Below are 15,674 nucleotides of genomic sequence, written 5' to 3' on the forward strand. Positions count from 1 at the left end.
TGGATAGAATGATGTGCAGAAAGTGTCAATAGATCACCCTGCCAAAGTATGCCTCTTTAAGATGCTGCAGTCAGGCATCTGCAAAATGTGAAATTCTCAGTCATGTTCAACAATCCTGGCCAACGGGTTCACAAATTCATGTTTCAACCAAGATGTTGCCTCATGGGCTTACTTCCCAGCCTATTTGCCATTGCATAGACAATTGTCTTCTTTCTGGCGACAGAGTATTAGTCCTGTGGCATTTACAGCAATTGCTTACATGGAACAATAAATATCAGATAAATATTTAATATGAGTTTAACTTTTTAAGTGTTGTTTAATAGCTGAAAACTAAAGGAAACTGTGCTGTGGCTAATCAGCTATCTGCGGAGCACCAGCAAGTGCTCCTATTAACAATAATGCAAAATGTATGGCTTCTAGATCACATTGTGAGGTTTAAAGGGACCAGTTTATTGGCTATATGATGCATCTTGCAGTAGAATAATATTAGAATTCTTTTTTTGAATTTTCTAATACCTGAATTTTCTAAGAGAAGCAAGAGGAGCCCACTCCGTGACTAGCAGTTTTATGGTGCTGCTGTATATTAGATATCATCAGTAAATTACCTTCTGCTTTTTTCCTGGAATCTAGGCATCCCACTGGACTCAACATGCACAGTCATTTCATTCCTTCCCTGTGTGCCTGAAAACCACTTTGCTATTTTGTCACTGCCTTGACGAAGAGATTTTCTTAGTGATTTATGTCAGATGTATTCATGGAACAGTAACAGATCATAATGTGCATATAAACTGTTCTGTAAATTAAAACATACTAGTTCTTTGTCCACAGCCTTGAACTGTGTGACGTAAGCTCAGCCCTGTCTCTATGCACTTAAAATGTAACAAATTTCTGATATTAATTTTATCTTAATTTTAAAAATTTTAAACAAGACGTAAGATTCCTTCTGTGATACTGAGAAAATATATGATAGCAAAATAGAGTTCAAGCTTGTCACATTGCTTTTCAGAGAAGTGATTTTCTGACTGCAGAACTCTATGCAGTCTTACTCTCCCCTCTGCTGTTTTATCTTCCTTTGACAGGTCACTGGAGAGAATAACATCTGATTTCAGACAATAAGATTGGGAAGAGGTAGCAGGCAACTGGGGCCAAATCCTTTGGCTGAGGCTATGCAAGAGTGTCTGCATGCAACATCAACTTTTCCTCCCTGCTCTGCTCCTTCTCACCGAAGCTGGGCTAAACAAAGTGGTGCAATGTGGGGTCTGCAAATGTGCCTCTTCCTGGGAGGGCACAGGCTGATCTGGAGAGACCAGGCAGCTGTGGAAAAGGGAGATGATTAGAATAAGGTGGAAAGGTGCTGAGCAACTGGACTGGAGGCAGAATAAAACCTGAGTAAAGCTATAAAAGGAGGAATTCCCTGTATGGACCTGTTCCTGATGGGATAGAGCTGTCAGGGCTCTGGATGGTAAATACTCTACTAAAACCTGTCATTCAAGGTATGGGAAAGATAATTTTGGTTGTATGGGGAGAGGCTTGATTTGGAGTCTGAGGACATTGGAGGGAATAGTCAGTCTGGGGTTTTGTACCCTGCAGGGAGGAGGGAGGAAGGCATACAATGAGGAGTGGGGTCACGTGCACCTGTAGGGGAAAAAAACCCCAAACAAACCACAAAAATAAAAAGAGAAGCAAGATTCAGTTTGCCCATAGTGAGTGTGTTACAGATCTGAAAGAAATTGTATGAGCTGGTATATGTGAAATCACTCATATTTAAAGCTGAAGGTGAGAAACAATATATTGATGAGCCTGTGCTTCCTGTGGAGAGGCTGTATAATGACACAAAGTTTTCTCCCACAGCTTTCAGTCTCCTTACTTCAGCAAAACTAATGGGAGTAATAAAGTTGTTGCTTTTTCCCTTCTTACTGCATTTGTATGAGAGGAGGAGGCTGAATGTGCTGTCTTTTATTACTTTTCTCCTCCAGGAGTAAGTAAAAAGGGATATATGCTTCATACTTTTTTACAAACAGATTACACTGGACAGATGCTTAGAAACAGCTTAGCTAAATCATGTGAAGGAATGCCTACATTATGCAGTGTGGAAAATCTGCTGCTTTTAGTATAACCAGGCAGAAATGGAGATTCATTTGGGCCACAAGAAGTTGTGAGGTTATGGTTTACCATTAATGGAAAAGAGGAAAAATGTCCACTATGAGTTGTGCAATAAAGTCCAGTTAAATAACAAGTCTTTGAAAGTCCCTGGTTCATGGAAGTGTCAGTGGTTTTGTGGGTTCATTTAGAACCAAAAAATGTGCCCAGATCCACCAAACTATGAGAAACCTCCACATGACTGACAAGCATGTGATACACAGGCTGAAAAACTGCATTTAGTCTTTGAAGCAAGTGGGCATCTGCTGTCAACACTGGTTAGTGTTTAACAAACTCTTCCTCCCAAATTCTTTTAAAGTTACAAATATGATGAAGGACTTGGGCACTTAGAAACTCAGTGTTTTCATGACAAATTTGTAGTTTTTAAATTCATAAGTGGAATTAAAGCCTTGTGTGAGTTGCTTACTGTTATCACTTAGTTTGCAATCCCAAACACTCAGTTGTGAATCTGGGAGTGGCCTGAAAATTATAAACAAAAACAAGTAATGCCCATTGTGTGTCTGAAATCCTGCTTCTTTCTAGGGATTAACTACTCTTAAGGTCTGCAAGAAGACCTGCTTGCCTTGAGATCCAGCATGTGCCATGCACTTCTGAGAGTGAGGTTGGTCTTTGTGAATGAGAGAAGCTCTCAGCTTGCCTTCTGAGCCCAAGTACTGGTGTCTTATATTTCCATAATATCCTGGTGGTTATGCACTCTCCAGGGAAGTGAGGCAGAGAGATCAAGGCTACATTTACCCTGGGGAGGTCTTCCATCTCCTAGCAAGGTGTCCTGCTTTTGAAGTTTTTCTAGAAAATAGTGAAGACTAATTTGAACAAAAGAGAGAGGACAGGACAGACAGTTTATAAAATTCATGAGGACTGTAACTAGCCCTGATTTAAGAAGAAAAGTTTACTGTGAATTTCGGGAGACAGTTCTGTCACTGTGGGCATATGCTTTCCAAAACCAGAAAGCAGGATCAAATAAGCAGCTCAGATAGGTAAGAAAGGTGGCCAAGCCAGCTTTTTTGGTAAGGTGCGGATGCCAGTCTTTACTGACTGAACCTGCATCCTTTACCACTGGATAGCATTGCCCCTACAGCTATCTGAAGAGAAAATACTGTAAACCAGGCCTGTTAATGGTAGTGGGTTTGGAAGCCATGGTTCTGTGGGACGTACTGCAAAAGGACAGCCAGCCTGTGCAAGTTCAGCAGTCAGTTGGCCAGGACACCTTAGATATCCAGGAACTGGTGATCTATCCCTCTGTAATTCAGACATGGAATGATATATCTTTAGTGACTGAGCTGTTTCTCTGCTTGAGTAAATGAGATGTATGTGTTGAGGAAGGCACTCAGCATTCAGCAAGACAGATTAATTTAAGATTAACTCCTCAGTGGAGTGGAACTGACAGGCCTGTAGAAGATGAGCAGTTCTAGGGGCTGTTAAATTCCCATTTAAATTCACCAGCCTGGGACTTGCATTATTTGCAAGTTCTTTGACAGTGTGAATACATGTGGTATAGAGGGAGAGTTTGTGCCCTAAATTAGCATTGAGCTAATTGGAAACAAAATCAAAATCATTCCTGAGAAACTTAAGTATGAGTTCCAGGGTTGTATTAATTTCCGGGAATCGGGCAAACCTTTGCATTTTACTCTTACAACACTGAACATAGTCTAGCTGGTTTTGAATCTGTTCCTTGCTGCAAGATGTGAGGAGCTGGTTTGCAAACCTTACTGTGGCTGCTCAGGCTCTGGATGGGCTGTCAGCCAGTATGTGGGTTAAAACCTTGGCAACAAGATGCTGTGACATAGACATATAAGACTGCTCTAAAAGATGCCTTTTTATGCAACTGGCTGGTGTTTTTCTGTCATTGAATCTCAAGGGCAGGGCATGGGGAATCACAGCTGACTGTTGGCACTATTCTTCCTTTGGAAAGAGAAAAGAAATAGCGTGTTGAGACAGCATTACTATATGCTTCTTAGGAATAAAATCCATAGTGGGTGGAATGAGAAGAAACACAGGTGATTTTTCAAGTATATTTTACAAATATATCAATCTCTGTTTAACAAAATAGGTCAAATTTTGACAGACTTATTTTCCCAATTCATTCTGTACCTGGATATGCTTGTCTTTGTTTAGTAAGTAAACCCTGAAATGTCATTTTACCTAAAAACTTTTCAAACACTATGTTTTCTCTCTTACTTAAAGGTATTTTTCCCCTTTCTCCTTTGAATTTGCCTTCAACTGTGGCTGAAGTACAGATGCTCTGCACTGTAGTGATAGCCCAAGCAGAAAGCCAGCCATCTTGTGAAGGTCTTTTCCTCATAAAGTCATTCCTTCGGCTCTCTAGAGGCACTAGACCGTGTTTGCATGCATCTAATCAACTAATTCTACCCAGTCCGAGTTTCTGTAAGCTCAGGTTCATTTTGAAAATAAGCTTCTCCAAAGCATTTAAGCACATTTGTGTTTTTTTAAGGAATATACAGAACTTTCTTGTTCCATGTGTTACATCTATTCTTTTTTACCCTCTGAAAAGGAAAATAACATATTCTTCATGTGATGATTAATGTGTAATGATCTTCACACATTACATAATGTCCTATCTTCCACTTGGAAAAGCACTGGCACAGCAGAGTGGCAAATCTGTCCCTTCGTAAAGTGTAGACTGATGTCATTTGAGCTGGCTCAACCCTGCACAGCTTCCAAAACACAATATGCTTTGCAGCATGGCAGTATCCATTTCTGCCTCCTTTTTTTAAAAAAATGCACAGATGAAATGTATATCCACAGCATGCAAGCAAACCCACCCCAGCAGCAGTGCTGCAAAGCTGATAATGTTTTTGTTCCTGGAAATGTCGTGGTTGAATTGGAAGGTATATAATACTGAAGAAAAAAAACACATTTTTTCGATCTTCTCCCAGAATATGTCTACCTAAATAACTAAATTCCATGTAACTTCTGTGTATTAAAAGTGGATGCCAGCAATGCAGTTCCCTAATTTTATTTAGGCACAGTGGGGTGCATGTAAACAGTGTCAATTGTAACATATATAAAAAAATAGGTTTTATCTGTAAATTCTAAAATGCCTTTATAGGAGTTGAGTCCTTCCAGTTCTGTTCATCAGTTAAAAACTGTGAAAACATGCCCTTCCTGCACTCTACTCCCCAGACCTGCAAAATCCACAGTACTAGCTTGTCTGCCTTTTGGGAGAAGACAAAGGCAATATTCAATACTCCATGTCTTGGGCAGAGCAATTAAACATTTTCTGGATAATTTCATTGCTTTGACAAGTTTCAAGATTGATGCAATATTTTATCTTCTGTTTCTCCAGTATCTCTGCCAGTTTTCAAAGGGTTTATTTCTTTTCTGCCAAACAAAGAATGTCTTTCTATCATTCATATCTCAAACTGGCTTAATTTGTATTTTTATGCCTCTGATTTCTGATGGGTTTAATACAGCTGTTCTTTGACTCTAAACACATTTCTACAATTCCTCCTTATAATTTTTTTTTTTTTTTAGTCTCACATCAAGTCTAGCAAGGCAGATTTTATCCCAGAGCTTAAAAACAATCTCTGCTCTAATTTACTCCCATTAGTGTGCTAGAAACACGATGTTTTTCTCTAGCAGATCTCCTGATCTAGGATTTTAGCTGATTTTAGCTGAAGCTAAAATGAGAATTTCTCCTGGGGGAAAAAAAAAAAAAAAAAAAAAAAAAAAGCAGTAGGCATTTAGACCCACTATAATTTAAGTAACAAATTTAATCTTCATTAGTCAAGACAGAAAATACTTTGCCAACAGAGAGGCTGGAGGAAATAAGAAATGGCCTTTCAGTAATAAAATAGTACATAGCTATTATCTAGTGCTTGTCATCAGTAACACAGACCATGTTTAACAGAGAAAGTGAGTTGCATTATCTGCATCTTATAGATTGCAAAACAGAGGCATTCATTGTGCTATTCCACAAAAATATGGAAAAATATAAGTAACCTGCACTTTTACAGCACATATTTAGTTTCTTTTAGAGAATCAATCTCTACACTATATATATTTACCATAATTACTTAGGTTTCTCTTATGCTTCCTCAAAAATTGAAAATTTCTGATTTCTCTAGTGACTGTTCTCACAGAGGACCATATCTCTGGTACTGCACTAGGCCAGATTGGAGCCCTTGTTATTTAGAATCACTACTATGTTTTCAGAAGTCCTTAAAACACTTACTTCATGCACATGAGTGAAAATGGAAGGCAGTAGGTCTTCTTTTTTTAAAGTTTTGTACTATTCTTTTGGAATAATATATGAAGAAATGGGGGAACTGGGTAAGTATATAGAGAAATTTAAGTTGGACAGCAATTGCGAGTTGAGGGTGAAGAGACCTTGAAATAAGCTTCAATGTCTTTTTTTAAAAATTAAATACCATTTTCATTTCTTGACCATCCCATCTCTACAAGAAACCAGCATCACAAATAAAACACTGTAGCATAATTCAGTGTATCTAAAAGGGCATGAAAATCAGGTAAAGGTATCTTAAGGATTCTAAAGTACTAGCATTTAATGTATTTTTCAGTCATTGCTAACCTAAACATGGAACTCTGCCATATGAGCCCAGTGAGACCTCCTGACCCTTGAAGTAACTCTGTGTTTGAAGATGACAATTTACTTCTTTTACTTTTTGCAGGACATTTCATGAAAACTATCTTGAGACCACAGTGTAGTGAGTTCTGGCACTAAGCCTTTACTGTTTATTAAATGAATTCATTAATTCCACAAATGATCAATCTATTTCCTTGTATCTGGATTAATCTTTCTTAATCCTGAACCATTGTTGGTCTAGGAAGCCTTTGTGTGCAGAAAATGAAAGATATATAAAGTCCTAGTTTGATCCGTAATGAAAGTGAAGGGGTTAAAATTTATGGCTCTGACTGAAATCAATTTGTGTGTTTATCACTGAGCTAAAGTCCAAGTTATGTCTTCATAAGCAGCTGTAAATTTTAATTTTCCCATCTTCAAAAATTTCTCTTTTGCCACTCTACTGGAAGAAAAATCATGCAGCTTTTTTCTTCAGCTTTTATAATATCAGATACTATTACATTCTCTGCTACACATTTCTGGGCAAAAGCAATTGCTTATTCATTTTCCAGTTTTCCAGATCCTGAGCTCTGTGAAACATCTAATACTGCGAACCACTTCCTTTGCACTCCTGTGATGGGGACAGAGGGGACTGAGGATGCAGCAAGAGAAATGTGCCATATTTAAGTCATGCTGGGGTTACATGGCATGATCTGCCTTTCTTTGAAGTCCAGGACGTGTTGAGTTCTGAGAAGTGTCACTCTATATGTATGCTGTATTTTGGCACACTGCCACAAACTCATTAATAAATCTGTTTGGAGATAGTAAGAGGCTTAGGAGTTTGCCCTTGTTTGCAGACAAACTTACTAAGGGTGGTTTCAGTCTGTTGGGCACCACTGAAAAGGGAGGAGAGGAAATCCTTCATCTGTGTGCCATCAGTGTTTGTTGCACCTGATGAGGCGTTACGCCATTGTGTGACCTTTCTTCTCTTATTTCCACTGTGCCATGTTGCTCAGACTTTAACCTGTGCCCCTGAGGTGATGCTGCCTGTACCTGTATGTATGGGCAGCCCCATGGTGTTGATATGTGAGCCCTGTTTTCCATCTGTATCTCTTTGCTCAAGCAACTGAACCCTCCGTGGCTGCCTTTGCTGTGAGTGCTGACATTGATCCTTGTGCCTGATCCAAAATCAGCCTGACAGGGCTACCCAGAAAGCCAATTACCCTCTGGTGCTGCTCCAGCGCCAGTGAGTGACAGGCCCGTGGAGAGCTGACCCGTGGAGTCTTGGCCAGAGCAGTGTCCCTGCAGTCGCTGCTCTTTGCACCCTGCACTGTGTGTGCTATCTGTGCTAATCCATTTTTTGAGCAAAGGGCTTCCATCTGCCTTAGCCTTTGGCTTTTCCTCAGGCTAAAACTGAAGATAATCCTTCTACCAAAGTTGCATTTGGCACTATCTGCTGGGAAGGGCATAATTAGCCAAGCTAACACAGGTTAGTACACCCCAGTTATTTACTGTCTTCTTTCTCAGCAAGTCATACAAAAGGAGTTCCAGACATATGCTGCAGTTCAAATTATGAATGCCTAGTTCACTTTTTGTATGCTTTTCTCTCATATCACCGGGTTGTTCTAGTGCCTAGGTTTGCTAGATCCTTCAGGAAAAAGCAAGATGCTTTCAAGTTGGAACTGTGAGATGGACACATAGGAGACAGCTCTAATGCTACTGCCCAACACCAGCAATCATATTGTAATCCAGTTACTGACCAGAAAAAAAAATTATAAACTTTTTTACAGTGTGCTTAAATAAGGTACAGTTGTATTAGTATTCTTTGGAAAACGTTTGAATCAAGTTTGGAAAAGCAAGAATTTGCATATAAATAGAATATTATAGAGAGAACTCCATTTCTCTTGGCAGGGCACTGTTATGTTAAATTCTTTACTTTTTGCTGATTTTCAAACAAGTAATTCTGTAGTTTAGCAAGGGTTTGTGTTATAGGGAGGTTTGGACAGAAAATACACAAACTACACATGACTTAGCATTTTGACATTATTGCAACAATAGTTAATCAGAAAACCTCAAATTATTTAAAATGTGTTAACTACTTTCTTTTCTATGCTGTACTTTGATAATCCACAAGTAAATACAATTATTAATATTGTGAGTTTTGTGCCAGGGACGTAAGAACATTACAGATATACTTCCTTTTGGAAGCTTAGTATGTGCTAAATATTCATCTATGTACAGTTGGGTGTCTGCATTACTAATAATTATTGCAAGTGCTACTGGAAATGTGGGTGTTGAACATATTAGTATAGTGTGCAAAGATTAAGTGAGTAGTACTCAAATTGAATTTGCTGTGGCTGGGCATCTAAGTCTATTAGAGCTTCTTTTCTTCTTTTTTTTTTTTTTTTTTTTTTTTTGGTAAGGGAAGGCTAAACCAGAATCGATTCCAACTTCATTATCTCTCTTTTCAAGGTGATTTCATCTTCCTGTTTCAGAAAGTGGAGGGCTGAGATAAAGGATTACACTCTGCATTGTTAGCTTAATCATAATTGTGTTTTTATCGTTCCAAAAATAATAAAAAAAAACGATCTGCAAGTGTGGGATGCTGATGTGCATAAGACTTGTAAGCATCTTGTAGATGTGGAATGTTTTATGCCTTCCACTTCTGTTATGATCATGATGCCTTTTTCCTGGTCTTAAAATCAAGAGGCATACACGGTTAGAAGGGGAAAAGGGATTTTACCTTGGTATTTATTCTTAAGGATCCTTAGGTGTACACGTCCAGGTCATATGCATCGAGATGTACCCCACCGAGTCTTTCCCTGTGTCTCTGTGTCTCTCTCCTCCCGTGTGTTTCCGTGTGTGTGTGTGTCCCCCCAACATTGGGTATAACATTATAGGCTTTTCTAATTAGCATATCTATCAAAGATTCCCCAATGAGAGGTTCAAGTGAGCTCCCCCTCCCCAAGGAACCTTCCCCTGGATGGTTCTATCTTGGTTTACAGAATATGTTCTGGAGAGGACCTTGGGGTCTGGGGCACACTGATCCCTAGCTACGAAGCTTCTACGATGTTTAGTCTCTTAGCTTAACAAACAAGTCTAAGAATGTAGGCAAAAAGCACTAGGAATACAGAAGTTGTAAAAAGGTATAACAGGGGTATACAAGAAAAAGCAAAAATCTTCATGGCATCAATCAGCCTTCCCCTAAACTCTTGTTTTAACTCAGTTGTGAAAGCAACTTAAATCCTTCTAGATTGTGTGTATGAGAAAATTAAGCACATCAAATTAGAACACTTTTTTTCCTTTTTAAATCTTCTTTTTACTAAAATACCTTCAAAATCTTGGTACTGGCTAGATTTTTGGTGATGACTGATATCACTGTGTACTCACCAAAATTTTCTCCCTCATTACCCAGCATCTTCAAGACTGCAAGCCTTCTTTAAGACATAAGTTGTATTTTTTTGGTTCTGTATGTATCCAGTTAGCAATAAATTTAGGTCTTGGTCCCCAAGTGGAACTGACAGGAAGAATAGCAAAACAAATCTGTAAGAAGTTATAAATCCATAATGAGACTGCTTGTAAATTCAATGTGCAAATTATTGTGTTTGTGTAGCCAGAGAATAAGACTGAAGATGTAATTTAACAATATTTCCTCAGGGTAGGCTAATCAAAATCATGGTATTGTTACCAGTGGACTCGGATCTTGACTTCACTTATACCATTTTAATTTACCGGTATGATTGCATAAATAATTACAAAATGAAAGTAAATCAGGCAATTAAAAAAAAGCAAAACAAAAACAAAACAACAACAACGAAGAACACTACAAAACCCCAGCCTGCAGCAGTTGTAGTTGTGACAAAGATAAAGTTCTGGAAGTGTGGTAATATGCTCTTTGGGACCACTTGTAGTGGTGAAAAATAGTTATTGAATAGAAAGCAGTTGCAAAGGGAAGAGTCTGAGTTCATATTGTTGATAAAATGGATGTGGAAGGAAATTACCAGTTATGTTATATCCCTGCCATGATACCTATTATTATTGATACTGATTCTGTATTGCACGTCACTACTTATTGTATAATTGCAAGGAAAACATACATCAAGATAGTGTTGTTATTTTAGACTTTATTTTTTGTTCTGAGCAAACAATTCAACAGCTGTACAGTGATCATCATCTTCCATCATTCAGAGTTTTATCATTGTTGACCTCTGATTCCCTTTGCAGGTCTCATAAATTCTCATTCCTAGTTGGGGAAAATAGGATCATGCTAAGCATTATTTTCCCATATATTATTACAGTTCTGTTGGCAGATTCAGACAAGCTTTAAAAAGAAACTATGAGGATCTGGTCTTTTTTTGTTTTTAACATCATGAACCAAACTGACACAGCTATTGATGTGCTAATTTTCAGTGTGGGATAGTTTTTACAAATCATGTTACTTTTTAATTTAAGAAATTTATTGTATCATTAGCAAGGACATATTGAAAGTCAAGCTTATCCGTTATATCTTTCCTAAATTAAGGTCAGAAAAATGGAATTGGTCCTAGGTGCATGAATCAGATACAGAAGAAGTCTCTATTTTGTTGAGGTGTTCATAGGCAGAGTTAATTTTAACTAGAAATTTTTCTTTTTTGTAAGAAGAACGATTGATTTTTTCTGTGATATTGGTCATTCAGTATATAAGCCCTCTACCCGGAGAACCTTTTAAAGGCATGTTTATGTTTATGTTTTGAAGAGCCTATAACTTCATGGGACCAGTGTTCATATCTTCCACCAACATTTGTTGTTTTCTCATCCTTACTGCACAGGTAATAATAAAAATAAAGACTTACAAGACAGGCTACAGAAAGTTGCTTAACCTAAAGTAGTATGATGGCATTTTCTGTCCCTTGATGAATAAATTTGTGTATTTGATACTTGATTTTGCTGGCATTTGGGCTGAAACATATTTAGAAAGTTGATCATGTATCTCACAAGCAATCTGCTGAATAGAGCATGAGTATTTCAATGTATGAGTATTTCCAGTCTTTCAAAAGAAATCTTGCTGATTATGGTGCATTTATGAAATTAGTCAAATTGCAGAGTTGGCTTAAATGTGTGCAATCATGAAATGTAAATAACACATACGTTTCAGAAATGAAATTCTGAAATTCTGATGTGCAGAAACACTCCACAAAACTTTGTTTGACCTTGTGGAAAAGGGGGCAAAAGCCCAAAACCAGCTGAATGAATGAAAGAGTATTTACTTATTTGCCATTTTTTTCCCAAATAGGGTTTCTCTCTCCTTTGGTTACATTGCCACCCGTAAAAATATAAAGCTTCTTTTTTGTTGTTTCTTCCTTATAAATAAAGCTTTATGTAGACCAGACTTCCTTACAAAATCAGAGCTGTCTTGCTTGTCGGGTTCAGCTGTTGCATTTTGGGCTTATTTGCTTAGAATTTTTCCCTTTTTCTTTGAGGGCAGTCTTGGCAAAGCAGAGAACCCATGTGTCCACCACAGTTAGGTGTCTTCTTCCCTTTCAGCAAGTCTTTCTTGTATAGCCCAGCATTTCTGTTCTGTTAGAGCCACTTGTATAATTCACAATATTGAAGTGGACAAACAGCATTGATTTATGTTAATGAGTGTTAAGCCATTCTATATATTTCATAGTACAGGACACACATCTTCCTGCCCAAAACCTCAGACTAGCAGAGCCACCTCAAAAGGTCCTGATGTACAAGACCTGTTTTAGATGTTTGTCTTCCATCAGTTTAGTTTAACACATTTAAAAACTTGTTTAGTAGTTGTTAAAATGCAAGCTCAAATGGTAAAAAAAGCTGTTACCTGGGTACATGGTGGTTTAAGCAATAGATGCCAAAAGCTTTCTTTTTCATGTGAGCAGGTAAACCTGTACAGAAGGAAATGTGAAACACCTGTTTTAGAAATGAGTGAAAGTGATTCTGCCTGTAATTTTCATCCATTCCCATTCCTCAATGTCTTCTCTAAATATTCTGTGCAAGTCTTTCCAGTTTGTGTGAATGATGCTCCTTTTCCCTTAAAGCCTTTGATGGAAATTTTGATCAATCACATCAGTCATGAAGGGCTGAACTGGCCAACCGTGGCAAGAGCTTCTGATCTTCCCAGCAGTCACCAAATAATTTCTGATTGGTGAAAGCTTTTTACAGATTTGTTTCCCTTCTCCCCACCTGACTGCCTCTCTAACTTTATTCAACACAGAGCTGAAATCTTAAATTTTAGCATAACCCAAGGAGGAAAGGAGCTGTAGGCATAACGATTTTCATCACTAATTTTATGAAAACTTCAAGAGCAAGAGCTGAAGGATCAGGCCAAAACACCATCCTCATTACATATTCATTAGAAAGACCTTACTCTATTTTTACTGCTTCAAAACACTGCAGCACAGTATCAGTCATACAGACCTTCCCACAGAGATAGTGACATGCCAGTGATAGGAGTACTATGTATAAAACTGTGATGATTTACACATAAAAATATTAGTTGAAAACAGTAGTTCCAGCTTTAACAGATTTGAAGGGTTACTGTAGTTTTGCATCTCTGTTCATACAATTTGAACAAGTTGCTACTCATCTGTGTTTGCCAATATTGTGATTTTATTATAAATCAGATATTACAGCATTTGGCTTCTTTTCAATTGATTTGAATGACATGTTCTCCTTCAGTGTTAATTAGAGAGCTCTAAGATCTAAAAGATAAGACTGTAATACTTTGGTACATTTCCTCTAAAATGCCTTTTATGTGATTTTTCAGCTACACAGAGATTTCAACCAGAAACATGAAACAGTTCTACTTTGTAAAGTGTTGGAATTTTAGGTCTTTGGATGCTTTTTCTTCATGGGATGCCGCCTTTTAGAATTTAATTTATCTATCCATTATCTGAAAATTTATATGTTTTATTTACCTAAAAATAAAACATCCTGTTCAGCTCATTTCAAAAATATTTGTCATTTTCTTGGCATTCTGCTGGGATAAACAACAGAACATTCTGGAGCAGAGCTGGCCTGACCAAGCTCATCACCGCTCTCTCTCTATCCCCTGTAGTTTAAGGCAAAGGTTTAATGAAGGAGGAATCACACAGTACATTTCTCTCTTTATTCCTTGAAATCACGTTGTAGCTCAGTATCTCCGCACTGCCAGTCCAGGACAGTTAACTAGTCTATTGATAACAGTGTTTTACAGATTTCACAAGTAATGGTGAAAAAACCTCCAAGCACTAGTTTTAAACTGAATAGTTATCACTTCCTGCATTTAATTCTTGCTACTATTCAATTTAGAAGGATGTCATGTGTTCTGAATACAGCTAGATGATTCTAAAGATTCCTTATGTCAGTATAGCTTGTACCTGTAAAAAATATTTGCCACTGTAATAGCAGAAACGGTATTATTTTAGAACACTTTCTATGTATCAAAGAGAAAAATCACATAATTAAAATATTTGAAAGGAGATAAAAGTTGTGCACTAATGACATCGAAAATCTCTGTAATGTGGAATGGCCCAAGCCAAATTTTGCAGATGCCATGATGCAATTATACCGTAAAAGAAAATATGAAGAAAATTGTGTACAATTTTCAAGCCAGTGGAAATACCCCAACACACTTCTTTCCTTCTCTCCATCATTATATTATAATTTTAAAAACCAATTTATGTTACTAACTCCTTCAAGGTTAGAAACTACATTCATTTCTATTCAGGATGTGGGAGAACAAGGTGTAATTGCTTTTCTTTACAAATGGGTCTCATCTTGAGGTGAATGGGATTTAAAACCCTCCCCTAACTTTCACATGTTCTATTTGCTATTTCATGTATTATAGCCATGAAAAGAGTAGGTTGGAGTAGGAGTGCAAAATGGGGGTAAAGTGCTTTATTTTACCTCCCTCTGAGTACGGGTTTTGAGCACCCGGCAGGAAAGGTGCTTCAGGGGAAGGGAAAGGGGTCTTGCAGACATGTACCTGAAGTGCTGTGGCCTGTTTGTAGGTGTGTGATGCTCCCCGTGGTTGCAGAAGGAGCCCTGGTGTCTCAGTGCCGGAGCCTCGGCAGCAGCAGGAGGGCGGTCATGGTCTCCAGGGACCCAGCCTCGGGCGCTGCGGATCGCGGGCAGGGAGCCCTCTCTGCCCATGTATCGGAGCAGTTTGCCATGTCTGTCAGCTTCCCAGTGCCTCATCCCTATGACAGCACGGTGGAGTGCCTGCAAGCTCTAGCAGGGAGGGCTGCTTTGAATAGATTTTGATAAGGGCTGTGGAGGAATAAGTTAGTTCACCCACTGAGCTGTCCCTCTGCATCAAGCTGATTTTCTGATAAAATAGGGAACACAGTAGCAATTTGTTGAAGACAATGTTCTAAGGTTTTTAAGAAATGCAAGGAAACAGTCTTCAAAGCCACCTATTAAAAGAAAAGAAGTCTGATTGCTTGGGGTCTAAGGAAAGATGTAGCCTGAGATTTCTTGTTCTGCATGTCAGTTAAATTCTGATTTCTGCAGGTGGCCAAGCACCTTCATCTCACATTAATTTCAGCTTGGTTGTGACTGATCAAATAGCTTAGGAAATAAGTTTAGTAGATTTGGGGGAGTTTGTTAGAAAAATGGAACCACATAGAGCCTAAATTGTATTAGATACTGTTTCTGTATTGTAACACCTTCTCATCTGCTAAGAACAGTGTCTGACAGATTTTCCTATACCCATGGCTCCTATACCTGTTCCTGCTGTGATGCAGGAAAATCTCACTTATTTAAACCTTTGATAGCTAATTTTCTATTTTCCCATCTCTTCTGTACTTAGACAACATGCGTGATGCTTATTAAGGACCTTGGAAGTGGTGCCATCTTTTGTTCAGGAACTTCTGTTAAAAAAAACAATGGAAGTATTTCTGCAGATAATTATTTACTGGTCTATGCTTTCAGTACTTTCCTTTTCTCTGCTGCTTCTTTTGAGAGTCCTTTTTTTCTGTTTTTTGAA

General features: G+C 38.2%; 1 protein-coding gene across 2 annotated transcripts in view; it reads left to right on the plus strand.

Annotated features, from left to right (window-relative positions):
* Positions 1 to 15,674, plus strand: part of PLXDC2 (plexin domain containing 2) — a 261,691-nt gene that overhangs the window by 102,192 nt on the left and 143,825 nt on the right. The gene's annotated exons all lie outside the window — the stretch shown is intronic.

This window comes from Corvus kubaryi, unplaced genomic scaffold (genome assembly GCF_017639235.1).
Source record: "Corvus kubaryi isolate FWS band 111438036 unplaced genomic scaffold, C.kubaryi_AGA036_p1.0 37398, whole genome shotgun sequence".
Taxonomy (NCBI): domain Eukaryota; kingdom Metazoa; phylum Chordata; class Aves; order Passeriformes; family Corvidae; genus Corvus; species Corvus kubaryi.